The 12,514-nt window shown below is 38.7% G+C and overlaps 1 protein-coding gene across 1 annotated transcript in view; it reads left to right on the plus strand.

Annotated features, from left to right (window-relative positions):
- The first annotated feature begins 4,322 nt into the window (after window positions 1–4,322).
- Window positions 4,323–12,514, plus strand: part of PDC (phosducin) — a 45,880-nt gene continuing 37,688 nt past the window's right edge. Inside the window, exon 1 of the mRNA XM_020795116.3 lies at window positions 4,323–5,774. The gene's annotated coding sequence lies outside the window, so the exon portion shown is untranslated. The remainder of the gene's footprint in view (window positions 5,775–12,514) is intronic.

Here is a 12,514-nt window from a genome sequence, read left to right on the forward strand (position 1 = left end):
CTGGCCAACATAAAGCCAGCAGGGGCATTTCCCTCTCTGCTAGCCAATGAGAAGTCAGAAAGAGGGGGGATTCCACTCACAACCATCTGCCCCAGCTGCCTCTGCTCAAGGAGCCTCATGGCTCAGAGGTTAAAGTTTAGTACCTCTGTGAAGACTCTGCTAATGACCCAGCTTGATCCCAGACTCAGGCAGTTGGCTTGTGTTTGACTCAAGCTTTCATCCTTCCAAGGTCAGTAAACTGAGTACACAGCTTGCTTACAATGTGTAATCTGCATAATTAAATTGTAAACCTCCTAGAGAGGACTTTACTGTAAGCAGCACACTTTTGCTCCAGTGAACACCATTAGGGCACTTGCCCTGCTGGTTCTGGACCCTCTGATGCTCACTATCAGCCTGGTCCACCACACAGCCTGCAACAAAGAATGCTCAGGTTAGTTCAGGCTCCCATTTATTAGTCCCCTTGGGTTTCTTTGAAAAGAAAGATGGGGTATAAATATTATAAATACATACCATAAATTCACAAATACACAAATAAATAAGGAGTGAAAGAGAGTGTCTTGCAGCCAATGAAGAAAATCACTAGAAGATGATAACTGCAGAAGAAGCTGGTCTCACAGCATGTTGATATAGTGTCATGCTTCCCACCTCTCCTTCTGTAAAGCCATTATCCCATCCTTCTTCCAAGAAACTAAGTTAAATAGACCTAGGATACCCTTAAGTTGTAATTTAACATTTCAGCTTTCATGAAATGCCTATTTACTTTAAAGTGGCAATTTGTGAATAAAGGGCACATGAAAGGGAAACTGGAACATGAAATTGCAGAGTCAGATGGAGCTGCACCATCTCAGTACCAGAAAGAAGCCCCCATTTCCATTGTGGATGCTCAAGTTTAGAATATTCTCCTTAAAAAAATCTCACATGGTACCCAATTACTGTTCTTTATTATTATTCGGGCAGGCCTTCAGAAATTAAGTGGATCAAATTATTACATTTTAAACATAGTTGGTTCTCTTTTTCAAATTGTAGGGAAAAGGTGGCAATAAATAAATAAAATAAAATAAAATAAGATTTGGAGCACAGTGAAATTGTATTCTCATGTTCAGTCATAGATATAGATATAGCAAGAAAGACATGCTTCTTAAAAGGTTGCCATAAATAGCTTTGTTTGATTGTATGTGGATAGGTGGCACACAAACATCATATTCACCAAGACTTTGAAAGTATCAAAAGCCTCCATATCTCACCTTTCCCATACAACGACTTAAAATATACCTATTTAGACAGCAGTGTCTAAATAATAGTCTGGAAGATGGGAGGCCTGGAAGGCAGGAGCCCTGAACTCAGTCAGATTTTTGATTCTTGCTTACATTTTGTTTTACTACAGAATACCCATCATCATCTCCATTATGTGTCATCTTAAAAAAAAAAAAGGTGATTGACACGTAATCAGAAAGAAAACACATGGTGTGTAATTGTACAATTTCCCAAATTGTACAATTTCCCAAAAGCTTAGAATGTTTGGAAATTTATTTGGTTGGTTGGTTAAAATATTTTTATCCTGCCTTTCTCCTAAAAAAGGCACCACAGAGCTACATGCTACTGCCAACCATGCCCGGCACTGCTGTGCCTGCATTTCCATACAATCATTCCAACCACTCAGGAATAACTCAAACCCAAGAATTATTACGTAAGTATAAATACATTGTGAGCTATATGAACCAATATTTACAACAGAGCTTGAGAAAGTTAGTTTTTGAAGGCTAACTCTCTCGACTTGGTAATTGGAATACTGGGACTGCAAAAAACCAAATTTCCTCACGCTTTAACTCACGACATAGATGCCAGACAAATCACAGAACACAACTATAAACCTGAATGTCAAGGACTCTTCTATTCAACAGGTATATAGCTGTTCATATAAACAAGCAGCAATATGGTCCAGGAACCTAACAATTGCAAAACTGCAGATAGATAAATATCAACACCTTATTCAATATTATTTATTTTCAATGTATTTGTGGATAACAATCAGTCGCAAATTATGGTATCTCTCTATAGCAGGAAGCCTGAAAGTGTAGCTGTAATTAGTGCTAAGCCAAATGGACCCTGCGTCAGTTTTCATTTTGAACCTGGTACAGTAGGATTTTGGAGGAGGGGATGAAAATGATAAGGAATAACCTTAATTGTGAGGTGTTCATTTTATAATCTTAGAACTGCAGAGCTGGGAGAGACCTTATGGATCATCAAGTTAGACCCCTGTCAAGGAGGCACAGTGGAGAATTGAACTCCCAACCTCTGGCCAAATGCCTAAATCACTGAGCTATCCAGCAGTTCTTTCAATCCTATTTATTGCCAGTCGCTAGAAAACTGCTAAAAAGGATTGCTGCTTAAAATTCTACTCAAAACAGGAAGTCCTTTTAGCTAAGCCCTACTTTTAATATATGAAGAGCTTAGTTGTGTGATACTGCCCCCTTTTGTCCACATATTCTTAGAAGGGGACTTTTAAAAGACATCTACTATTTGTTCATCCAATCATTTCTAGAAGATGGCATATTTATCTAAACATAAGGAAGTGGAAAAATGACAGTATATTGATCATATGACTTACACTGTTTCTTGTGATAAGACAATCACAGACTTTTAAAGGATCTCTCTCTTTTTCTGGCAGTATTAAAATAGTTGTTGTGGGTTTTTCGGGCTCTTTGGCCATGTTCTGAACATGGCCAAAGAGCCCAAAAAACCCACAACAACCATTAGATCCCAGCCGTGAAAACCTTTGCGAATACAATATTAAAATACCTCAGTTCTAAGTCAACATCATAAAATGTGCATTAAGTGTTAATACAATCTTCTTCTGCTGATTGACAGTACACAGAATTCAGCGGAATATCAAGCTAGCACACAAGGATAGTAAATAATATCATTGTTCAACATGACACAACCCTGCCAGGATATTGGAAGGGCTGTTTTTGATCTGTAAAGCTCCAAATGATTTGGTCCCAGACTATCTGACAGAGTGTCTCTTCCCATATAAGCCTCCCCAGCTTTTGAGATTATCAGGCCGAACCTTTTGCCTGGTTCCACAGCTCTCACAGGTGCACTTGATGAGGACGTGAGAAAAGATCTTTCTGGCAAAGGGTTAGGGGAAGTCAATTCTTTTTAAAAGACTGGTAGACTCTGAGATACTGCATCCCTTTTAAAAAAAAGGAAAAACAACAACAATTGTTTTGGTTTGCCTGAAGGGCCAAACGATTGCAGCTGCGTACAGTTTCATCACCATTACTTTAAGAGAAACCAAACATTATTACTTTTTTTAAAGTGACATAGTACCTAGCAATGACCTATTAGAGAATTTTAAAAAAAGATAACTTCCTCTGCCTCTTCACAAGCAGCAGAGTAAGTGTTCGATATGATGATACAGCTGAAGTGGCTCATTTATTAGAGTGGGACCGAATGGAGTCACTTGAGCCCTGATATGCCATTTTGCTGTGGGGAGTGCACCAAATCGCATATCATACCTCCATCCAACCCCAAGTGACCATATTTATATGGTTCAAATATTTTACCCTACCTTTTTCCTTAAAAGGACCCAAAGTGGCTTACAATATTAAAAGACAATATTTAAAACTGAAAAACAATGATCAGTATCAGTATTTATTTATCTATTTGATTAGTCATTTCAACCATATCAAAAAGCATACAAATCACACAGATCCAAAGTAAACAGCTAAAAAGAGATGAAATACATTTCAATAGTAAAATATAAAACATGTACATATTTTAATTGAGTCAGCCCTGCAGGGAACTCCTATTTGATCAATGTAGTGAGATCTTATGCCCATCGCCTTAGATATGAATTTAGCTATATTGCAGACAACTTTCGTATTGGCACTCTGAAGAAAATACAAAAGTCTAAAGTTCATATTCCAGTGGGCTGTTTTCCCCAACAGGATGGATAAATAGTTTTGCCTAGTAGTGGAATATAGCTCACAGTCAAATAAAATATGTGTAATATCTTCAATAGTGGGGGCACCGCAGATACGAATTCTTTCGTGGTAAGGCAATTGAAGGAAGTGACCATGTTTCGTCATGGAGTCTACCAGTTCGAATCTGAGTCTGGTAAAAGCCTTTCTAAGAGATTGAGACAGGTTTATTTCTAAATATCTCTCAGACTGAAAAACAATTTTGTCCTTGGATAACCAACCTAAGGACTTGTTCTTAGAAAGCAGTTCTATGTCCATTTGAGCACTAATATCCTGGACTCTCTGTCTGTATATTTCTTTTGCCTGGGGGCCTTCTGAAAATAAATATTGAATGGAGAACCATATTGATCAATTAGTTTGGTAAGTGGACCAAACCTAAAATTGGTCCAAGCCAAACATGTCTGTTCTACTAAGCAGAACTTGGGGAGTCTATATGAATCTATTCTTTGAACTCTTATCCAATAGGTGATAACCTTAGTCACTGCATAACTATAGAGGGAAACCCATATGCTGGAAAGGTTTATGGACACACTCCTGCTTAGATACAGAAAATAAATTTTCATAGAAGTCTCCCAGACTGAAGCGGGGATAGGGGAATCAAGCTGAAATTTACATTCCTTCAGAAGTCCAGAGACAGTATTCCAGGAAAAAAAAAACCTGAGTCTGTTCCCTTTGCTGAAGATTCCAAATCTGCCCATATTTGGCTTTGTAAGATGCTTTTTTTTAGTAATTATCTTCTTATATTCATGTCTAATAATTAACAGTTCAGCTTGTTTAATTGCGGGACAATGCCCTAGGGTCTGGCGCACAGCTGCTCTCAAGTGTTTCATATAAACACTCTGAATCAAACCAGTGTGACCTCTGTAGCTTAGGGTTTTTAGCTGTTTAAAATGGTTTTTTTAGGGCATGGCATAATTCAGTATAGAGTCAGAGATGTATCTGTATTTTGAAGAGTGAGGAAGATGGCTTCTGCCAGCCCAGTTGCATTAGTTAAAGATGAGTCTAAAACGCTTGAATGCAGGTGTCATGAATATGTCTAATTATTGTGTAAAAATTAAAGTCTTTCAGAAGTTGTTCAGCAGTTTTAAGAACCAATTGACAAGAGAGGAAAAAGCAGGTCATGTTAGATACACCAGCACTGTTGGCATTGAGATGCAGCTGGAGGTACCAACACATCATACACAACATGAGCCATGATGGGGAAACAAATGCTACAACACCATTACAATTGACAATTTAGCTCAGTCCTTATTTTAGATTAATTACATGTTTAGAGAAACCAGTGCTGGCACTTCAGAATAATAATAAGAGCTGGAAGTGACCTAGGGATCATCAAGTCCAGCCCCAGTCAGGGAAGTATGGCAGGGAATTGAACTCCCCACCTCTGACTTTGCAGCCAGATATCTTAACCACATTTGCTTCCAATGGGCAATTTAAGGTGCCAATAACTATATAATATTATGGTGTCTTCAGGTAATTCTGGCTGGGTTTCCCCCCCTCTTCTTTCCTAGTTATATCTACGTATTAAATCCTTTAAATCTCTGGGAACCCTAGCATTTCATTGGTCCGGGGTAATTAGCAGAATTTGCTAATCCCTTTATAGTAATCCTCTTACTTCCCCGGAGCTATTTCTGTTAGGGTCATCATGATCCAAAGACCTAAATCTCCACCTGGACCTATCTGTCCCCAAGTATACAGCAGCCAGGGATTCACATCCCCTTCAGCCTCATCTGATCAAGGACGTCGGCGATTACGCTGGGAAGAGTGGAGCAGAGCAGCTGAGCTGATAAGGTAGCTTTCTTTATATTGCTATTGTTATGTTTTAACTTCACAGTACTATCACTTAATCTGTATAGCACAGACAATGTCTTTGCCTCAAGATGCTTGCAAACCTTTTGAGTGGCATCTATTTTATTGCAGTTCAGAGAAAAATGATTTCATTTTATAGTATTTATATATGATGAAGGATTATGAGTGTAGAATCCAGTCATGAAAAGGAACTTTAATTGCCACCTCAGACAAACTCACCTGTTCTTCTTGATCATAAACACATTTACTTCAAATGCAACCCCACTGGAGTCAATGAAAGTAATGTTGTAAAAAATGCATTCTTTAATAGTGCATTTAGAAGGCCAAGATTAATAAGATGTTGATTGGCTGTGAAATTCTCTGGAAAGTAACTCAAAAGTATTAACATATTTTTTGCACCATAAGACGCACTTTTTTCCCACAAAACAGGGGGGTGGAAAGTCTGTGCGTCTTATGGAGCGAAGAAAACAGATCATATTTTCCTGTTTTCTTCTCCTAAAAAATTAGTGCGTCTTATGGGGCGAAAAATACAGTAATTTTTTTTTACTTCTGCAGAAGATATTCCTAGATAAGTATGGAGTGTGTAGTAATTTTACTAATACGATAATAATATATAGTTGTGTTACTTTTCAGCAAGTCAAATATATCTTTGGAAAATCCTTTGGAAAATATGATCTTGAGCAAGAAGGATGCAAAAAACCAAAATGGAATTATTTTTATTATGACTGCCACTTGATAAATTGTCATTTGCAAACTATTTTTGTATTCTTTTAAAAAAAGATTTATTCCATCTGAATCCTAATCAGCCCTTCTTATTTTTGATCAAAGTTATTAATGTTGGGGTGGTTTCTCTTTGCTTCATCCTGCTCCTGATGAAGAGTTTGGGTGATTCATTGTCAACTATTAGTGAACCTATGGAAGCATTAAAGCAGAGGTCTCAGTACTTGTAAGAGGAGAAGTGCTAATGTTCATACAAGGGGAGGAAGAAATTGCAAATTTATCCTTTAATCGTAAATGCTTACTCCTTCATGGAACCACACTCCAGGGGAGAAGTCTCCATCCAAAGTAAGTGTATTGCGGGACATAGTTGCAACGAACATCTATATTAGTCAACTCCTTCCTCTATGAGTGGACCCCTTGTTCATATGAGTAAAGTGTTGTCCTACTGTAAGCTACAAAGTTTCTGAGACTGGGAAGGCAGAGAATTGGGTTTTTCCTTTCTTTCATTTTCCTCGTTTTTTGTTTCTCAAATGCAGGTGGGCAGTTTCAAAACCCAATGGCCCTGTTTTCAGGGGTGCTTTGGAGCCATCATCAAAGGCCTTGGAACCCATATGTGACTCATGTGCACATGATTCCTACCCCTAGTCTCAGAACATAATGACTGGATACCTGTTTATCAAGGACTGAACACTCATCTATCAAACAGAAAATTGTGCTGCTCTTAAATTGAAATAGCATTGTTATCTAAATTTACCTTTACTGGCATTTAAAAAGCCAGTAAGAGCACAAACCAAGGCATTTGCCCAGAAGTAAGTTCAGTGAGACTTGTGCCCAAGTATATGTGTATGAGAACACAACCTAAAGTTTCCCTGTCTTTGTCCTTGACCTACCAGATTGTGCTAGTTAATATCTCAAAATCTTGCAGGTTTCCTCCTCAAGAATTGCAGCCCAGCACTTCCTTTATACTGCCATTTTCCATCCTGTGTCTGTCCCATTCTTGCACTTTCTTCCCTGGCTCTGCTCACTAGCCCCACCCAGTTAATACAAAATGGATTATTGTGTTAGCTCCAGAAAAGCGTGAAAAAAGATCTACTCATCAGCAGGACTTTCCTGTCTTCTTGTGTCTTCTTTGGTGCTCTGAGTGCTCTGAAATTCATTACGGAGGAAATATGTGGGATATCAGGAGGCAAGGTTGATCGAATTCATAGCTACCATCTTGAGCACCTTGCCACTTACATAAGACATCTTTGGATTCAGTCTGCTGTTGACGTTGCAAGCACATCACTATTTTCAAAATGGCTGTATCTGTCAATTTTTTTCAACATAAATCTTTTTTTTTAAAGTTTGGTGAGTCATTGATTTTGATTGATTGATTGAACGTTTTTACATACAAGCCAGCTGGCAATGCCCTTAGAGTGTATATACAAATACAAATACAAGACAATAAATAAAATAAAATAAACATAAGTTTTAAAAAAGCTGAAATACACCAAAAATATTAAAATACTAAGCTACAATGTTAAAGTAATATAGAGATCCACCAATAGAACCAATAATAAGCAGTAACCAAAAGGTTAATATACTTTTGTTTGATTAAAGCAAACTTGATTGGTTGTGGACTAGTTTATATTTAGTATACCAAAATCATTATTTTACCTTAAACATTACAGAATGACAAACAATTATTAAAAGCAGCATCCAGTCCTCTGCTCTATATAGTAATTAAGCACTTGTCTCAGATGAAGAGCCTTCTCTAGTTAGGTCAATAAGAGATTAATGCTAAGATGTAAAGGTATTGGTTTGGCTCCCTCCTGATCATCTTTGCTTTTCTCTGCTAAATAAGACCTTTAACCTCCAGTTTGAAATGTCGATCTTTAAGTACATATTTCTATATTTCAGTGAACTGCTGAGATTTGGTTGACATCAACATTCTGAACAAGTGCAGTGTCTGGAAATGCAGATTCATGACTGAATGGTTGACAAGATTTGGTTAATGGATTTTGACTAGAAAATGTACAATAAGACAAGAAACAGATCCCTGGGACTAGACAATCTCAACATTTATCTAGAGATTTCCAGCAGTCTCACATGGGCATCAAAATGCACTATATTTTGGACCTTCACTGTAACATCTTCCAAATATTTCTGGATCTTTGTTCCTTGTCCTGCAGAATCTGTGAAATGTTAAGGGCTAAAACTGCAACATTTACTGACTCCTGGTAGAGGAGAAAAAGGCAGGGCATGCTTAAATTGTGGCATAGTGATGGACACAACTGGATATTGTGGTGTAGTTGATTACCTTGCTCATGGTAGCAGCCTTGCTTGTTTTTAGCTTTTATGCAGTTTTGCCTGCTTGCCCAACAGGTCCTTCAAGCAATAGAGAGCCTTAAGCTAGCAGAAAATGAGCTGCAGGTGGAGGTGGGAAGGAATGCATATGAGTTTCCCTTTTTTGTGCAGTCCCTTTCCCTCTCCTCCTCCTCTTTTTGGAAAGAAAAAAGCAAGGAAGAAAATAATCTTAGGTTGAAAGCTTTTAGAAAGCACTTATAACAGCATTGCTTATTTGGTTGGAAATTGTTTACATTTTTCAAGTTCTTGCATTTTTATGTTACTTGAGACAGAGAGAAATCTAGAGGTTGGACTGGAAAGTAGGTTGATTCCAAGCTGAATTATCGTTGTTTCTGCCACCCTTGGGGATAAAAAGATTTGTTAAAAAATTTAAGCACCTGTTTCCTACCTCTTGCTATTTCATTATTGTTGGTTTGCAATGTGCACATGAGAGGAGAGAAGGGAACATCATGTTACCTCCAGCATACTCTATTTTCAAAAGCCAGTTCCTTCCTAAATATTGAGAAACATTATTTCTGTGTAGCCTTCTATCTTCTGTACATATGGGGGTCCTATTGGCTCAAGCCAGCTGAATTTAGGATGTTCACATTTTTCTTATGAAGGCTCTTGCAAATTTATTTGCAAATGAGAAGTAGTATAGTTCCATTATTTCCTTATGCTCATAAAGGTCTGAGCCTCTCCAACGAAAAAGCTAGTGTGTTAATCCAACCTCTTTATTCCTCTGGGTTATTACAATAACAAGGTCAGTTGTGGAGAAATAAACAAAACCAGCCTGTTTCCTCATGAGATAGCACAGACTGTAGTTTTAACCCTATCTTGTCAGAATTAATCTTCACTGGGTGATGCAAACTAACACTCAGTCAAATGTGGGTAGGACTGCAGCCTTATGACCTTATGTGGTATGTTATATACAGTCAACCCTCAACTTACAAATGGCCCTGGTTACAAACATTTTGACTTACAAACCACTCTGATAGAAAAATATTGACTCGACTTGCAAACTTAGACTTGAGTTACAAACCGAAAAAACATGTGGGAAGTGGAGAGGGCGCGAAATTTGAACTTTCTGTTAACCGTTGGCCAGTGAAGAGGGTGCTTATCTGCTTCCTCGCTCTTCCCAGCATTTTGAGAGTGGATTGGGAGACAGGCTTCAGACTGCCTGGTATTGCCTGGTACAGTGCTGTATGGACTGTATTTTAATTTTTTGGCTTTTAAAACATTTTGGATTTTTGGATTTTTAAAAGATGTTCCGTCCCTCCTTTGCTGTCCTTTTCCCCCAAAAGGTGCTTGTGTTGGCTTGTCTTGATTGAAAAGGTGCTTTTCAAGTTGTTCTGTTGAAAAGGTGTCTGTTCCCTCCTTCCCTCCCTCTTTTCTTTCCTTTTTTTTACCCTAAGTCATCTTAGGTTAAAAGGGGAAAAAGAAAAAATCTGCCCCTAGTGGTAGGAACGGATTAATTGGCTTTGCATTCGTTCCTATGGGAACTAATGATTCGAGTTACAAACCACACCTCGACCTAAGAACCAAAAGCAGCCGGAACGGATTACAGTGGTGCCCCGCATAGTGACGATAATCCGTTCTGAAAAGAATGTCGCTATATGGATTCGTCGTTATGCGGGGCAAAAAAGGCCATAGGAACGCATTAAAACATGTTTAATGTGTTCCGATGGGGGGAAAACTCACAGTTCAGCGAAAATCCTCCATGCAGCTGCCATTTTCGCTGCCCGGTAAAAGTATTGTCTGAAACTGGAGTAAGTGTACTGGGCAGAGTGACAGACTAAGACTCAAGAGATCTTGGAGTGAAATTCCCACTGGATCAAGGAGAGTCATTGAGAAGTGGAGGGGGGGCAACTGGTAAAATCACTCCTTAATTATCTCACTTACCTTGAAAGCTTCATTAGGGCCACTATAACTTGATTCTGACTTGACAGCACATAATACAACAAAGGCATTACCCACCCTTGTTTTGCTATTACAAAAAAAAAAAAAAAAAAAAAAAAAAAACTTCCTTGGGGGCCCCAAGTACCTTGGTTGTGTGAGCTATGCCAACCTCCCCCTCCAACAGTATAATTGTCAGAGTAGGAAAGTGGGGTCCTAGCTGCAACTTTAGCTCTTGAATGCTTTTCAGCAAAGAATATTGTTGCAGATTAAAGGGTACGTATTTGGTATGTTCTGTTTCTTACACCAACAAGGCTGCTGCTACAATCCATGAATGTGTTTCACAAAAATGTCACCCTGGATTGAAGCCTCCCTGCCTGTGACCATGTGTGAATATGCTGAAGTTCGAAGTGTAGATGAAATACAGCAAGGCAAACCACTGCCAAACCAATTTTGTGGACAGAGAACAAACTCCATCTATCTTCTGTATACTCCTTGTATGTGGAACCATCTCAAAGATCTGCCATCTCTACCACAAATACAGTTTGTCATTGTCCCAGAAGTAGAGCATTTTCATGTGTGTCTTGCCATGGTCTTTTGTCAAATCATTTTTGCAGATTTTATAGGCCACAATCCTACTGGCATCCTGCTGAGGTTTGGGCACTGTTTGCACCAGCTAATTGCAGCTAATTGTCAAGATGCCAGGGTCATCTTGGTTGTGCAATTGGATGCATGACATTCTGGAAGAAAAACAATGCTGCAGATGCAGAATATGCCAATAAGATCTCCTAATTTGAGTGATATGGAGCATTGGACATATGTTCTCTACTTTGGATGTTCTGTACTTCATAGCAAGAAGCATGTTATTAAGTCCAACAACAAATTAAAAAGACACTCATTTCCCACAGTCTAATGTTTTATTGCAATTATATTATTTAAAAAACGTATTGTTTCCCAACTCTGTGCCTTATGGCAGGTATAGGAAACCATTTGCAAGGGCAGTAGAGGCTGGTCCATTAGGAGAAATGGAGCACTGCCCCAACTAAGGATCGGTCATTCCCAGGGAGCCCCCCTGCTGCTTGCCTCTTTGTCAAAGGTACACAGTCAAGCCCCACCTGTATTGTCTTGCTGTTGTATCCCCAGCCTGTAAAAGAGAGAGATGATGGGGGAGAGAAATAAAATGTGAGAATGAAACTGAGTGAATACAACATCTGCCAGGCACAAAGGGAATCAGGAAGATGTAGAATATTTCTAATTTGAGACTTTTTAAAAAATCTCATCAGCTGTATTGTGAATGAAATGAAATGAAATGAATGAAATGAGGGTGAGCCACTATCTGGGTAAATGTGCTCCTTTGATTTTGTGCATGAGTACTTTTATGTAGATATGGACACTGACGTTCAGCCCCAACTCTGCCAGTTGCCACCCTTGGCCAATATGCCTTCTACCCTACCAACCACAGTAGCCAACAGCTGCCACTAGCAATGGATCTCCAGCTGGCCTACTGCTTATTTGCTTAGCACTTAACATTCTATGTTGGTATATAGGGTGATTTTAAAATGAGCTCTCCTCTCTATTCAATAGCTGATTGGAAATAAGATTTTTGCTGCGTTAAGGCAGTTTGAGGCTTGGAGAAAAAGCTGCTGAATGACTGAATCAGGCTGCCAGGATTGTAGTTACAAATTTACCATACTACATGTATTAATAAGCTGACTTTCCATATTGTTCTGTCAAGAGGCCTGGTCTACCAACCATGTGTCCTTCATTCCTCCCTGACAACA

Source organism: Pogona vitticeps, chromosome 4 (genome assembly GCF_051106095.1).
Source record: "Pogona vitticeps strain Pit_001003342236 chromosome 4, PviZW2.1, whole genome shotgun sequence".
Classification (NCBI taxonomy): domain Eukaryota; kingdom Metazoa; phylum Chordata; class Lepidosauria; order Squamata; family Agamidae; genus Pogona; species Pogona vitticeps.